We start from the raw sequence: 17,658 nt of genomic DNA on the forward strand, positions 1-17,658 counted from the left end.
TGTTTCTGTTTTTATATTTAGTTCTGTCCTCGTTACCCCAATGTGGGTCTTTTGTTTTGTTTCTTTATTTAATAAAAATTTGTGTTAACCCCTTCATCCCGCTGCCTGCATTTGGGTTCCTTCCATGCTATTCGTGACAGAATCCACGAGCCAGAACCGAACCCAGCAGGCAAGATCGAGGCAAGGCGATCCAGGCAGTCTCATCTCCTCTGCGGTCTGCGACAGGGCTACTCCGACGTCTTGGAGTTCGCCGATCGATTCTTCGAGACCGCAGGGGAGATGGTCCACGGCGAGACGGAACAGATGGCAATGTTTAACGGCGGTCTGAATGAACCGCTGTCTCGGGATGAGATGAGGATGCTGAGACCGCTGGGCTTCACGGACATGATTTGGTATGCCATGAATCGGCCGGAGCCCAGGGTCTCAATCCAACCCAATCTTTCTCCTCCACTGCCCATGATTCCTGAGGGTCGGACTATGCAGATCGGGGTGTTGAGTCTCACCAACTCGTTCTCCTCGCCCTCTGCAGCCTCCCCACCAGTCTCCGTGGACGGCGCCGATGGAGGGAGTCGTGGGACTCACCGTCCAACTCCTCCAGTTCGGGGATAGTCGGGCCCCCCACCGCTTCTCTGCAGCCGGCCTCACCTCCCAAGGGCCGGTCTAAGAAGAAGTCGAGGAAGGGTCCAGTGTCCAGTCCGATGTCCAGTCCGGTGCAGCCGGTGTCCAATCTTGTGTCCACTCCAGTACAGCCTGTGTCCAGTCCAGCACCCAGCCCGGTGCAGCAGCCGGCGTCCCAGCCGGTGCAGCCGGCGTCCAGTCCAGCGTCAAGTCCAGCATCCAGTCCGATGTCCAGTCCGATGTCTAGTCCTGTGTCCAGTCCAGTGCAGCCGGCGTCCAGTCCGGTGCAGCCGGAGCCCATTCCGGTGTCCCGTCCTGCCCAGCCGGTGCAGCAGCCAGCGTCCCAGCCGGTGCAGCAGCCGGCGTCCCAGCCAGCGTCAAGCCCTCTCCAGCCGGCCTTCCAGCCGGTGCCCAACCTTGTCTCCCCCAGGACTTCCTCCCCTAAGTCCTCCAGAACTCTGCGCCCTCAAGCGCAATCAGGGACTAGGTCTGTTCCCCCCACAAGCCCTTGTCTGTCCCCACCCCCCCTCCCATGTTTATTATTTATAATGTCTCACCCTAATCCCATTGTTATCCTGTCATGTCTGCCCTTGATTTTGTTTTCATTGTTTTGCCTTGTCCTGTCTGTTACCCAGTCGGTCTTGTCTTGTCAGTCTACCCCTTGGTGAGCACCTGGAGGTGCTGTCATGGCTCTGCCTCACTTAGTCATGTTTTTCTTGGTCCTGTGGCAGAGTCATGACAAAAGCCTTTGGTTTTGTGTGAGAAAACTATGGGGTGTTTATCTTTTGACACTCCATGTGTTTTCTCATGTCTTGTCATTGGCCCTGCCCCTCTCGTTTCGGTATTGCTTCCCTGCCGTGTCTAATGTTTCCCACCTGCCCTGTGTCATTATCCCTCGTTTGTCTTGCCTTTAAAATGCCCTCATGTTTCTTTGTCCTGTGCTCGTGGATTGTGTATGTACGTGTACCTGTACCTTGTGCTCCTTGTCTCATCCGGTCCAGCATTGTGTTTTGACGTTTGATCGTGTTAGTTTTTTGTTACTTTGTCCTGCTGTTTTTGCCCCCTCGTGGGAAGTATTTTTGTTTCTGTTTTTATATTTAGTTATGTACTCGTTACCCCATTGTGGGTCTTTTGTTTTGTTTCTTTATTTAATAAAAGTTTGTGTTAACCCCTTCATCCCACTGCCTGCATTTGGGTTCCTTTCACGCTATTCGTGACAGTTTTTGTTGTTGCCGCTGAAGTACAAAACATAAAATGCCATAACCAGTGCTAGAAATGTCTGATTTTCTCTGGGGGAACTCTAATGGGGGATTTGTTTATATATTTTTTCAAACCAAATATGCAGAAAATCCAACTTCATATATGTATGACTATTTACAGTATGGAAAAAAGATGGAAATCCTCAACATTTTGGAGGTGGAACTCCAACACTTCCTTGACTTCATGCCCTTGTGATTTCCCCGACATCCAACTGTGGTTGTACCTTATAGGGTACACAATTGTACCATGAGGACAGATTGCGTACTTTTAAACGTACAGTTGAATGTTTTGTTCTAGGATATTTTTATAATATATGATCCACCCAGCTAAAGTNTGTTTAAAACAGAGATGGCAATATAGAGACAAACGTTAGGACTTGTACTGTTAAATGGATACTTAATTCAATAAATAAAATACGACAAACAAAGATATTTTGAAAAATGGCTCAGCGGTTTATAGAGTGAAAGTCAATGTTGTTTGGTCACCAAGGTTTTTCAAAATATCTTCTTTAGTGTTCTTCAGAAGAAAGAAACACACGAGGGTGAGTAAAAAAATGAACGAATTTCATGGCTTTGAAATAACAGACTTACCCTACAAAGTGTATTGACAAATATAGACAAACTATACAAAACGTATGTATTTTAGCTGCCAAAAAAGTTTGTGTTTTCAAATCTAAAGGTACAAAGACCCGTATTTACACATCATCAATGCTTGTTCAAAGTTTAGCACCTTTGTTTGCCGAGTCTCAGTGAGGTAACAGGGATGAAATATAATACAACATAAAGTATTATTATTTCTGTTAGAATTTTACAAAGAGGAAAGTCTTCCAAATGTTGTTTTGTTAGTGATAGTGTGATAGTGATTGTTAAGGCACCTGCAGCTTGGTGCATTAAATGAGTGACTGAAATGTATTTTTAACAATGTCCCTGATGACCTCAGTTTGTTCGGCATTGACACAGATTGTCTTTCACAGTGTAATGCAGTCTTTAGAGGGAAGCATGATATGAAAGGATGGGCAGTGTCAATTATATTGGACCTGACCGCAATCCAACAACCATTTTACAATTAATGCAAAGAGGTTTGTGGAAAAGAGGGTATTTACATAGAGCTCCTAAAGGTTCAGTAGGAACACGGTGAGGTAAAACTAAAATTCCAGTTTTCGGTCCAAGAAATTATGTTTAGTCTAAGAAACCTTATTATAAATGTGGAATAGTAATAGTTCTATTTTACCAGACTCAAACATCTACAGCGATACTCTAAAATAATAATCTTTTCGCATTCAATGGCTGTAAGATTGTAGAAGGGCCCATGACAGCAGCTCAAGCTGTCTCACAGTGGAGCGACTACATAAGACAGCCACACTGATGAGCATATCACACTGTGATGACTCATCAAATCATTAATGACGCTCTGACCTTCAACCCTCAGCTCAGAGCGCAGTCGTACACTAATGAGTGATCCATCATTTAGCCATTCCTTCTGTCTTGACAAACAGTTGATGCAAACACGCAGTGTAAAATTAGAATTCTCATGTGTTATGTCTCATGAACATTGTGAAGATGACTTTACCTGAGAATGCTTGCAGATTTCTCGTTATTTGTTAAAGTTAACCTGCAATGTCTTGAGATGGATTATACCTGTCTAGGTGGGCCCTGGAATGAAAACATATTGGGAACTGGCTTAACCTATGGCGTGAGTTTAAGCTGAGAAAATCTCTAGTCATGCATTACCTGTTAATGTATCAGGCTGGAGAGAGAGAGAGTTTCCCACCATGATTTAAAGTGATAGTTCGGCCAAAAATGCCCTTTACTCAACCTCTTGTCGTTTCAGACTTCCTTCCTTCCGCAGAACACAAAAGAAGATATTTTGAAGAAAGTTGTTAACTACGGTACCCATTCACTTTACTTCTACTGCATGAACACAAAACCGATGCAAGTGAATGGGTTCCTTCGCTGTTCGGTTTCAAAGCACTCTTTAAAATATATTTTGTGTTCTGTGAAAGAAAGAATGTCATACAGGTTTGAAATGACAAGAGGGTGAGTAATTGATGACAGAATTTTCATTTTTGGGTGAACTATCACTTTAATGACATATTTTCCCTATAACAGGTAACTTTACACCTCCAAATTGTCAGTTAAAGTCGGTTTAAGCAACAGTTTACTTGAAATTCTGCCATTATTCAAATCAGTGATGTACCGTGTGTGATATTAACAATAACTTAAATTCAACACTCAGAAAAAAGGACAAAACTCTAACTTTTATACTATAGACCAGGGGTCTTCAACGTTTTTCGGGGCAAGGACCCCTTAGATGAGAGATGCATGGAGCAGGGACCCCCTTATACTAAATGTGTAAACGGAGCCATTTAAATAGAAACAACCCTATTGTCACAGCAATATTATGTTAAGACATTACATTAGCACTATTATGTTATTGTTGCACATAGGCTAAATAGAGTTCCCCCAGATAGAGTTGTATTATTTTTGTTTTTGATACAGATTGCTTGATTATTTTAAGGGATTTGCAGCATCAAACATTTTCATTTTACTGTGAGATGGACAATTAAACATTTATTTGAACCTTGGTTTTTATTAAGGCTTCAATGAGATGACTGACCCTGGTTAATGTCACAAAGACTATTCTAGTGGAGGCAGGGGCGGGCTGGCCATCTGGCGTACCGGGCGTTTTCCCGGTGGGACGCTAACCTATGGGGCCGGAACGAAGGCGTTGGCTGCTAACATATGGGGCCGTAATGGAGGCGTTTGCCGCTAACGTATGGGGCCGGAATGAAGGCGTTGGCTGCTAACGTATGGGGCCGTAACGGCGGCGTTGGCCACTTAGACGGACGTATTATAAATGTGAATGCACGCAACACGAATGCAAAAGACACGTACACCTAAGTTAACTTTCTGTCTGTATTTTGTTATGATATAACAATTCATTTGACATGTAATTAATAGTATTATTAATTTATATTTTATTGTATATCAATTGTATTAAATTAAATTAAAGTAAAACTACTCAACATTTATGAATTCTTTGTGAAGGTCTACCGGAAGTTAAGTTTGGGTGACAGAAATGTTGTTTTTTGTCATGGCTCTGCCTCACTTAGTCATGTTTTTCTTGGTCCTGTGGCAGAGTCATGACAAAAGTTTCATGCCCCTCTCGTTTCATGTATTGCTTCCCTGCCGTGTCTAATGTTTCCCATCTGCCCTGTGTCATTATCCCTCGTTTGTCTTGCCTTTAAAATGCCCTCATGTTTCTTTGTCCTGTGCTCGTGGATTGTGTATGTACGTGTACCTGTACCTTGTGCTCCTTGTCTCATCCGGTCCAGCATTGTGTTTTGACGTTTGATCGTGTTAGTTTTTTGTTACTTTGTCCTGCTGTTTTTGCCCCCTCGTGGGAAGTATTTTTGTTTCTGTTTTTATATTTAGTTCTGTACTCGTTACCCCATTGTGGGTCTTTTGTTTTGTTTCTTTATTTAATAAAAGTTTGTGTTAACCCCTTCATCCCACTGCCTGCATTTGGGTTCCTTTCACGCTATTCGTGACAGTTTTTGTTGTTGCCGCTGAAGTACAAAACATAAAATGCCATAACCAGTGCTAGAAATGTCTGATTTTCTCTGGGGGAACTCTATTGGGGGATTTGTTTATATATTTTTTCAAACCAAATATGCAGAAAATCCAACTTCATATATGTATGACTATTTACAGTATGGAAAAAAGATGGAAATCCTCAACATTTTGGAGGTGGAACTCCAACACTTCCTTGACTTCATGCCCTTGTGATTTCCCCGACATCCAACTGTGGTTGTACCTTAGGGTACACAATTGTACCATGAGGACAGATTGCGTACTTTTAAACGTACAGTTGAATGTTTTGTTCTAGGATATTTTTATAATATATGATCCACCCAGCTAAAGTCACTGATATGGTGATGTACTGTTTTCTACATGAAATCATCCCACATAATATAAACAACAGTCTGTGAAAACATATAGCTTTGATATCTGTAAAATTGACTGTAAAATACACTGTTAGACTTTTAAAATCTGAACATATATTTTTTAATCTAGACATCATACACTTGTAGACTATTTGAAAGTTTCAGATAGAAACACACTAACTGACCAAATCTGCAGACTGGCACAGACTCTCTGCAACAAGTCCAGACTGAATTTTTTTTCCATTTGCATACTGTTTTTTGCACTATTTGCCTGGCTGGGGGGGCTGCTTTAGAATTAGAATTTTAAAGTTTTACTTAATTAATATTGCATATAGGAATTTATAGTCTGTTATATTTGACCTGTGCTTCTCTCTCCTTCATCTTAAATGTGTGCTCTCACTGTGCGTACGTGTGTGTGTGTGTGTAAGTGCGTTCGCATACTTGTCTGTGTACATGTGTGTGTGTGCGTGCGCGTCCGTGTGTGTGTGTCTATGTCTATGTGTGTTAGTACGTGTGCATATTGTGTGTGTGGAGTGTTTTGTATGTGGGTATGTCTGTCTTCTGTGTTTTCACCCTTTTCTTGTTTTTACAGGTATAACTTTAATTGTTTTGCTTATAGTCAATATGTCTCATGTACAGCTGCTTTGTAACAATGAAAATAGTAAAAAGCGCTATATAAATAAAGTTGAGTTGAGTTGAGTTGAAAATCTGGGCAAAATCTGAGCAAAAGTCTTGTAGTGTATTTTAGCCTTAAGACATTCTTCAAAAATGCAACTTTTAAGTTCTAATTAAGAGAGAAGGTAATGCAAGAATAATGAATGGTTTTAAAACAAAACAAGAGACTGGAAAATGCTTACAGAGTTAAAACTTACAGTAGCCTATATAGTAGTCCTCTTTTAACAATCAGAGGAAAGACATCTTTAAATAGAGGGAGCATCAGGGGAATGGATTAACAGTGTACAGTCACAGGTGACCACCGTAGCGGAGCAATCCTGAAGGGACTAAGAACCCTCTCCCAAGTGTCTGTCACATTTGTTGTGTTTACAGTGTACTAAGAGCCTGCATGTTTCCAGCAGGGATTAGCTTTCAAAATGTGATTTTACCTCAAATGAGGTCGACATTTATTTTTCTTTGATGCTGGATCGAATTTATACTCTGCATGCCCTAAATAAACAAAAATAATTCAGTTAGTCACAACATTGTGACTAATCATTTTGAGTTTAAATACAGTATATAATATTAAAATAATAATATAAATTTAACATGCCTGTAAAACTTGCCCCTTTGTGAAAGTCAAAGCCGAATTAACAAATAATGGATCCAACTTAAAGAAAGCTTTTATCTGCGGGTAAACAGAGCTATTCTAGAGAAAAACCTAGTAATGTACTGTATTCTTGTCACATGTCCTGTTGTGATTAATATGACAGATTTCTGACTGTTGTCAATGCTGATTTCAGGAGGTACATTTACCCCAGTCAGGAAATCACAACGTCATCACAGGAATCTGAACGCATCAGCATCTCAGTTCAACATATTTCACTAGGTTAAAAACAAACAGAAACTTCCAGATACATCCTGCAGAACACAGCGGTTCGACTGAGGAACGCATCTATCTTTGCGATTCATACATTTGCATGAAGAAAAGAGAGTTTGATATTCCTCTGACACTCTCCTCCCTTCTCTTCCATAAAACACGGCTATTAGATTTCAATCCCTGCCGCCTTCTCCAGAACCCTTGACTCCACTCTTCCTTGGAGGAAGATCTGTGGGGAGAGAGCTGCATATTTTGAGTGACAAGTCCAGATAATGAAAGTGACAACTGCTATCTGTGTATATCTATTCACTTTAATGCGGTGGAAATGATGTCTGTTGGACTTAGTGGCGTGAAACTAGTGACTTGTTGGAGGACTGTTTGGCCCTTCTGTTTTTACATGCATATGGAGTTGATTGTAAGTGAACGTATCTTATGTCAATCTTTTTCCAGCCAACAAAGACAATGCACTCCACATCTTTAATGCATTAATTCCCAAATTACCATATTGCCTAAATTCAACGTTCTTATTGTAAAATCTATTAGATTTTTGTAACTTATAGGGTGGCAATTGTTTTAAACTTTACCCAATATAACACATTAGAAATGAAACGTTTGTGCACTGCTTTTCAGGTGTATGAGGTCACACAGGTCACACCCGTACACAAGTGCTTATCTCTGTACAGGTGCAGGCCTGGATGAAAATGTTTTGTTATTTTGCTTACACATGTCTGCAGTGTATGGTTCTCATCCCTAGTGAATGATACAGAGGAACAGCATGAATACAGCTTATCGCTGATATGTGCGCAGAGGGCCAAGGCTCAAACTTCACGGTTCGCTACTGCTCCTCTGTCATTTCAATAAGAAGCCAAACCGTTTTGTGTCTGGCTAGTGTCTTATAATGTAACTATTTATATTTTATTTTATTTATGTTAATGTAAATTTGTATTTTAATGTATAATAATTGTATTAAAGAAACGATTTGTTGAATTTTGTTGTATGTTCATTTTATTAAATAAAACAATTGTTGAATGGGTCCTGTAGTTTGGTCACATTTAAAGAAACCGTATGGTACATTGACATGTAGCGGTTGAGCTTGGTATCGGTGTCTAAATTCAAAATATTGGAGAGACAAGTTTAGCCAAGTAATGGTTCTTTTAGGTTTCTTTTCATTGTTATCAGAAATAATCTACAGGCACTCTGTTGTTTGTGAATGTGTACCGGAAGGTAAGTTGGGCTCACAAAAGTGTTTGTGTTTGTTTATGTTGTTAAAATGAAACCGTCTGTAACATTTCAAACGTTTAGTGCATCCAGAGGAATTTATTTTCTCGTCCTTTAATTCAAATGAATGTCTCGTATTGTCTGCAAAATAACACACACTGTGCAAAAACACTCATGCCAACTCTCTTTTTAGATTTGTTGTTTTACTTTTGTTTTCATTTTAAATTGGCCACAAATAGAAACAACATTATTAGCTAACAGTTATATTTTGCAAAAGTGCTCACGGCTTCTGTAATACAACAGCTTCAATAATAGCCATCAAATGAGGTTTGATTATGCCAGAAGAGCACATTAAAAGAATCTGACAGAAAAATAATAGGTTGAACATGAAATCACTATCATTTTTATCACACACAGATCTTTTATGACAAATGTCCTGAAGATTTAATTGAGCGCAGCGTGAACGTGTATTTATAGATGTATATGAAATTGCATTTTGAAATGCAGTTAAAAAGTTAGAAGTCCAAAAAAAGGACCAAACTACAATAGGTTCGGCAATGCCAAAAGAAATAACATTTTCTCAACAAAGAACCTTCTGTGGAACATAAAGGTTCTTTACTGAACCATTCAGGTTATTCTATGGCATCATTTGCACCATTATTAAGTGCAAACAGTATATTGTTTGGTAAAGATTGCCTGAAGAAACTTTATCAAAGGTTCAGTGATAGTGCATGTAGAGCTAAAACCATAACTCACATCCAACATTTCAGCCACCCACGTGATAAAACTTCCTGTTTGTAGAGATAAGAAGTAAAACGCGCATCTCTCTGCTGTGTCTGGATCAAAGTGTATTTTGAGTAAAGCGTTTTCCGAGAAAGTCATCAGATATTTTTTAAAGAGCTGAAAGAACAAAGCGTTTGGTGGCAGGTAAGATAAGAGGAATTCACGTGCACTTTGCTTCGCATAGTTATACTTGTCATAGTTCAAAAACAGAAGGTTAGTCCAGGTAGCAAGAATGAAATTCACATGCCATGGCAGGAAAATAAACGGGGCACTGGCAAAGATTCGATTAATAATCTTTTATTCTGAGGATGCAGCAAGAGCGGGCATTAAAATAACTGTTCACAATGTCATTTCATCATAAAATATCAATGACATTTGCTCAGGGTTAAAGGGAAGTCAAGTACGTGTCGTATGTCAAATAAAGCGCATATTTAACAGATGCGTTTGCAATTAACATTTATCTAGTGGCATTAATTAATGTTTAAACACATCATTTGATATACAGAACAGTGAACCTACAAATTATAGGGTCACAGTTATGGTTTGGTTGCTTTTTTATTTCCGTGTCTTTTGATTTTTATTGCCATTTGGTAATCTAAATTAAAGGTACATTACCGCCACATACTGGACCGAACTGTGGTCAATAGATCATAGATGTGTCCCAAATTGCTCGCTTATTCTACACCATTCTATAGTACAAATTCCAAGAAAAAGAACAGAACCCCCCCCCCAATTCTTGGATTGTTATAAAGCTGGATTTGAAGAGTAAATATTTTTTGTGGTTTTGATTTGTAAAGCACCAGTTGCTGCATTTAGACATTGCAGCAACATTTATATGTACATCTCTGCATTAACATATTAACTGATTTATTTATTTTGAACAAATTGCAACATGCATTTTAGAATAAGGTTGTATTTGTTCATATTAAATGTATTAGCTAACAATGTGCAAGTCCATTTGTGCATTATTGCAAAATGCTAATGTTGTTCATTTGTAAATGCTGAAATTAACATTAAGATGGTAAATGCTGTAGAAGTATTCTTTATTGTTGGCTCATGTTAACCAATGGATTAACTAATGTAAACAAATACAACGTATTATAAAGTGTTGTGTTACTAAATAAATAATATATATTATTCAAAAATGAATGTATCTGAATAGTTTCTGGTTGTCAACTTGTCAGTTGTACACTTGGGGTTATTCTGCCAGACATCTGTGTGGCTCGGAGAAACTGACTTTACATATAGCCGATATGGGCTTGGCACCAGTCATTGCCAAAATGGCAACGAAAAGTGACATCAGTTTTAAAGCTACATTTCTTAACTAACACAATAAAGCGTTTGAATAGTTTTGGGGGTTTAGAGTAAAATCATGAAAATTTCATCCACAAGGTGGCGGTCATACAATTAAGATGAGCCCTTGCAAAAAATGTGAAGAAAAAACTAAAACAGGTCACTAAACAAAAATGGCATAATGACTTTGTAGAGAGGGGTTTGTGCATCAGCATTTCTCGGCTGCTCTGATTGGACAGACTGCTCACAATTCATTAAGTGAGATTAGTCTGAGAAGCTAATAAAGACTGAGACTGGAGCTCAGGCAGACTCATGTGTCTCTCGGCTCAAGATCGGTTAACCAGCTGCTTTAATCCCTGATGATTTCCCAAAGCCCTGGAATGAAGACAGAGTCTGTCATCTGTTTAACTTTGAGTGATACTTCCTAAAGTTTAGCTTTCCCTTGAAATGCAACTTCTTTATTTATCTCAACCTCGTGATGTATGTTTTTGTCACAGACCAAAAAATATATATAATTTTTGGAAACGTTTGTTTCTTTTTCTTGCATGTCAGATATTTCTTCCAAGAAAAAGAGCCAGAAATCTCACAAATCTTTCTGTTGGATTTTCAGGAGATCTCAGCAATGTCACATGCAAGTTAAATGCAGATTTGCCAAGTCTGCAATTGAAGGTCAATATTTTTTAAGATTTCAATATGAAACCAAACAAAAACATTTTTGGGTAACACTTTACAATAATGTGCTATTTATTAACAATTAGTTAATGCATTAGCTAAAATGATCTAACAATGGACAATACTAATACATCACTTAATGTTAATTCATGTTCATTTCAGCATTTACTAATACATTATTAAAATCAAACATGGTCACTGTTAACATTAGTTAATGCCCCATGAACTAACATGAATAACTGTATTGACATGAACTAACATTAACAAGGATTAATAAATGCTGAAAAACTAAATTGTTCATTGTTATCTAATGTTAGCTAATGCATTTACTAATGTTAAATAACAGCACCTTATTGTAAAGTGTTACCCATTTTTGATAATCAAATTATCAATACATTTACCCAGATACTCATTATTTTACCCAAACACATTCATTTTACATCTCATCGATTATTTTAACAATTGTGAAATTTAATTCAATTTTTATTTCTCTTAAGCAATTTTAGGAGAAAATGCAAAAATGAAACACAACTGAGAACTCAATCAAAGCTTCTGAAAGAGCAAACTCTGAGCAATAACATGTTCCACTTTGAGATACAGATTTTATTTGTGGACACATGACATGTACAAAAGCATTATTTTTATTGACCATTTTAAGGTTTTTGAGATGACTATTATTAAGGGCTTAAACTGGTTCCTCACACAAATCTATAGTGTGTCTTTTAAAGACTGGGAATGTTTTGTATGGAATTAGGGCTGTCACGATTATGAAATTTGGCTGATGATTAATTGTCTAATAAATCATTGCGATTATGGTGATTAATTGTCTGTTTTAGAGCTTTGGCGATTATTGCGATTAATTGTCTGTTTAAGAGCTTTGACTTTTAATTTTCATAAATTTTTTATTCAGCTTTGAAACGACCATATTGTTCTGAATATAAAGACTGTGTTCTTTTTCTTGGAAATACATCAGAAAAAAATGGGTCATATATTTAAGGTTTAGGCTTTTACCTGTCAATAATACAACCGCCAAATACTTGTAAATTGATCAGGTGTGAATTGAAGCCACCATTAAAATGCTATCAGTCATAGAAAAGCTTCTAGTCTGTTTTTTCTCACTTGCAAGACTACAATAAAAGTTTACTTCTATGTTAATGAGATTTTGGTAGACTGGTTTTCACACTGAAATAATATTCAATTGTACTGCAGGTTATTTTTATGGTATATGCTTTAGTTTTTTTTTAAGTGATTGTGTTGTGGTGGTACATTTTTCAAGTATCACCATGCTTTAGTTACAATATATACACTAAAATATGCAATATGCAGATGCACTACAGCTCCCCCTAGTGTCTTCTATAGAGATGTGCAATAATTGCGATGATCTGAAACCATCGCGATGAGCTCAAACAATCGCGATGAGACGATTATTTAATAATCGTGACAGCCCTATATGGAATATATTTATGGAAATGTCCTTTTAGAAGCAATTGAAATCTCCATCCAGTATTGTTGTACTGAAAACGCTAGATTTTGTTTAAGATATATGCTTTTGTGTTTCACCAAGAAAAGAAAGTCTGAATGAACTAATATGGAGTAAATAATGACAAAATGTTCCTTTCTGAGGAAACTTTCTTATAATCATTCAAATTAGAGGCAGTAGGGTGCCAACTCCCAATGGTTTTAATTCCAGCAATGAACTATCGAATAGTTTAAGCTTCTAATTAGTTTGATTCTTTATAGATTGTAGCTTTGGTAAAATCATATAGTTATTCACATCAAACCCATCAAACGTCGTCAGCTAGATTCAGTCAGCCTGGGTTTCCAAAAAAAGCTCAGCAAAAAAAATGTACTTTTATTCTTTTCTGTCTAGTTTTATATCTGTTCGTTCATTGTAATATTTCAGAGATGAATAATATTGTGATATTTTAGAGATGAGTATACTGCAGCATGCAGGTAACAAATAGATTTGGTTTGTGTCCTGTGCTGAAACAGCAGGCAAGTTTTATACAAGGCAACATTTCACTTGGACTCTGGGGAAATTGTGCATACACTTCAACTGCGTTACATTGTTCCTGTCCCTTTGCATCTGCCAGTTTGTGCTGTTTTGTTGATGTATTGTTGTATTGTGATGTATTGTTTTTAAGTGTTGAATCAGAATTTTCAATTGAATAAAAGCTGCATTCAGCGTCATGTTGAAACTTAGTCTTGTCTGTGTAATTACACACTCCCTTATGAATAAAGTTAACTATATACAACGCACTGAAAGTTCTGCCAGCTCATGACAAAGCATGGATCAGACTGTTGAAGCCAATGAATTAAGCCTCGTGGATTCATCGACGGTATTGGTGAGGTTTAGATGTATGAACCATTGAAATATCTGCTCTCCGGTAAGTAGTGGAAGCTTAGATTTCTCCTCAAATGTCCAAAGAGAGCTTGTCATCGGTTAATGTTAAATGTCTGATGCAGAAAAGCATTCAGCATTCATTCAGTTCACTTATTGAAATAACTCATTAAAATCTGAGGTTACGGTAATTGTTTTTGCAACAATTTAGGCATATGTAGTCTTTTAAATGTACCTTTGCATTTGTTTATCACACAGACAAGAGATTTATCATTACCCGGGTGAAACAAGGCTGTGAGGAACCTGATAAGGCAGACCAGGTTTTCAAGTGTGCTTTGAACGCTTAATTGCAGGGAATTCAATTAATGTTCCAAAGGGTCTGGGCCGCGTTTCCCGAAACCTTCTTAACGCTACGTCGTTCTTAAGTTATACCTTAAGCTGTACCTTATCATTAATATGTGTTTCCTGAAACGTTTTTAGTTAAGTATACCTTCTGTAAGCCATACGTTTGGAAGGTTGGTCTGGAGCGCTCTTAGCTATACCTTATCACTGTTAAGAGTTCACCCGCTAGTCACCACTGTAAAAAAAAGCTTTTTTACATCACAGTCTATACAAATAAAATTCTAAAGTTAAAAATACCGGTAGGCTATATTGACGTGTTTTCAAGGAAGGAATATACAGTAAATGTCTTTACATGTGTTAGCTTTTTAATTATTTCATCTGTGCATCAACTGGCAACCCAAAGAATTTGGAGTATATTTAAAGAAAAGATTGTGGAATAAAGTTCAGTCAAACTGCGATACAGCAAATGTTTTGGCTAAATCAAAGACGGCGCCATCCGCGGAGCATTTTAGTGCATTTAATCCGTGAAAACCTGGCTACAATTTATGCTGCAATTATAATTATAGAAAGCTGTTGATTATATGTTCCGCGTTCTGCGCATTTTTTGAGTGAATAATGAAACTAGCAACATATATTATGATAATATAAATACGGGGTTCCCAACCACAGGTATAATCACAGGTAGGCTATATCATGGAACACCTTTTAAATAGAGAATACGTAAACAACACACATTCACTCCCCTTACTTTCTAATTTTCTTGTCATGAATGAATAAGTTTAATTTTAATATCAAAATACACTGCAAAAAAATTCTGAAAAACTAAAGTTACTTAAAAATATAGTGCATTATTTTTGCGACCAATTTTTTGTGCATGTGGATTCTGAGTTCTTACCTAGTTCTGTATAAGTTCCTCACTATGAAAATCAGGTCTCCCAGGATTTTTTTAACATTCATTCAGGAATTGGTTTTACTAAAATATAAAATATATTAAGATATTAAAGTCACATAATGGACCTTTAATCTATGGACTCTTTACTCTTGTGACGTTCTGGTAATGTCACACTAACAAAGTTGATAGTACTTAACACAGTGTACAGTACTGTTTTTTGTTCACTTACACTGCTCAGTACATTATGCGTTTATAACACACACAAACAATTATATAATTACTACAATAAAAAATAAAAAAATTACTTACGTTAGCCGACACAATTCTCCTCTATCGTGTCTGCAAAGTGACAGTGTGCCGTTTTAAGGTAGTTTCTAACCAACGCAATGCATAGAGATTTGAGCCTGCTGTTCCAGCTTCCGCCTCGTACTTCAAGCTCACGGTAAACGGTCACACCCTGTCCGCACCTCAAGATGCCACATGACAAAAGATAACAGAAACCATTAACAACAAGGCGTTTGTCGCGTTGCTTCGCAACGCTCGCACGCGGTATAGATAAATAGATGAGACAGATAAATGGTTTGAAATACAGCAATGACGGCCAGAGGTGGGTAGTAACGCGCTACATTTACTTCATTACATTTAGTTGAGTAACATTTTGGAAAATATGTACTTTTTAAGTAAAATTAAAAGTGTATAATTTTACTCTTACTTGAGTAAATTTGTAATAGAAAATCTGTACTTTTACTTCGTTACATAACTTACATTGCGTGACGTTCCTTCGTTCCTTCATTTTAAAATATGCTTTTTAAAACGCGTTGTTTATTTCAAGGTTGTCTTCTCTTTTTACGGGCATTCCCGAGTGATCGATTCTTTTGAGTCGATTCTTTTGGAAGCACTAATTGAACAATGGGCAAAACCATTTGAATAGGCTAATGAATCAGTTCAAATGATTTGTTCAGTTCGCAGCACGAATCATCTGAAGCAGGATTACTCACTCCTCGTAGCGCGAAACTTAAGAACACGCAGAACACAAAGAGCGTTGGATGAATTGGATATGAATCTACGTCTATACAATCAAAACTGCAAATGTGTCATATTGTTTGCCAGCAATGATAAATGCCCGCCATATGCGCGCACCCGCGCGACCTGTTCGTCAGACACAGCAATATACGCGTTACCTGTCAGACACAGAGACGTGGGCTTGCAGAAATATACATTTGAAGAACAGAAGGAAGAAAACTTGTTGATGGGCGTGTGGTTCACTGTTTACTGTTTGTTTACAAGTAAGATCGTTTCACAACACACACGTGACACAACACGAGAAAACATGAGCTTTGTTCAAAAATGTGTATTTCATTTAAGAGAGCACTGCAGATGTTCTAGATCATCTTAGGAAATGCTATGAGTTTAGTTCATGCTTTAGTTTGACATGGTCTATTATTCTAAATAAGTTGTGTAAACTACATTGACATCAGGACTAGATGAAATTTACAGAAATGCTTGTCTCTTCTGTGTTTGTCTATTCTTTAGTCTCTCTAGTATATTGCAAAGATATCTGCTTATGATAATTAAAAATATTGATTAAAATGTAATATTAAAATATTGGCGTTAATATTAATTTTATGTAGTAGGCCTATATAATCAGATACAAAGTAACTAAGTAACTAACTACTTGAGTAGTTTTTTCATTGCACTTTTTTACTTTTACTCAAGTAATTTTTAAATTAGTGACTTTTACTTTTACTTGAGTAACAATTTCTCTAGTTACTTGTACTTTTACTTGAGTAAAGATTTCGGCTACTCTACCCACCTCTGATGACGGCTTCGCGCTCTTTTTAACTCACTTAAAAACGTTGTCGGTTAATGTGGCGCGTTGTGTTAAATTGAAACTAAAAAGCTCAAGGAGCTGGACGGCGAATATAACTATCAACGTGTTTTCATGCCATCATAAAAGTAGGCCATCGTGATTGTTTACCATGAATCTCATTTAAGCAACGTAAATAAAATTTCTTCTTACAAAAGTTGAAGCGCCCACCATGTTTCTGTATTTGATAGGAGCTTATTTACAACAATAAGAAACGTGCACCACCACAATTAAACTTATTTAAAATGAAAACACTAAGAAACATGTATCTTCACACTATTGATGGGATTTATTTGATAAAACATTTTAGTATAAAACAAGTTTAGTTTACTCACCTTTATCTTCTGAGGAGATGATTTTCAGAAAATGGCCGCAAACCTTGAAATCCAGTCAAGTGCTGCTTCACATGATCTAACCAAATCTTTACATTTTTTTGTCAAATTGAATAATAACCAGATTCATGCGACTTTACTAAAAATTATTTGATGTGTTTACTCATTATTTTAAGCAAACCGCAATCTCAATACATTTTGTAACATTTATAGCAAGAAATTAAGTAATGTGCAAAACTTAATTTTTTTGAGGAAAATCAGCCTATTTAATTGAGCCATATTTACTATGGCCATGAATCATTTTTTTACAGTGTACCTTATTGTATGGCATATTTGTTTATATTATTCCCCTTGATATTGTAAGTGTGATTAATAATGTTGATTATATTTTAATGTTTTAATAAATCGCTCTGTAAATGCGCCGCTTGCTCATCCAGTGTCCAAGCACAATATACGTGTGAACTATACAAGTAATTGTTAGTTGCTGGAATAAACTTTTTAATGCACTGCAACAGCAATGGCTTTGCGTGACCCTCCGACCCAAAGTTTGAGAACCTTTG

This window comes from Triplophysa rosa, linkage group LG13 (assembly GCF_024868665.1).
Source record: "Triplophysa rosa linkage group LG13, Trosa_1v2, whole genome shotgun sequence".
NCBI lineage: Eukaryota > Metazoa > Chordata > Actinopteri > Cypriniformes > Nemacheilidae > Triplophysa > Triplophysa rosa.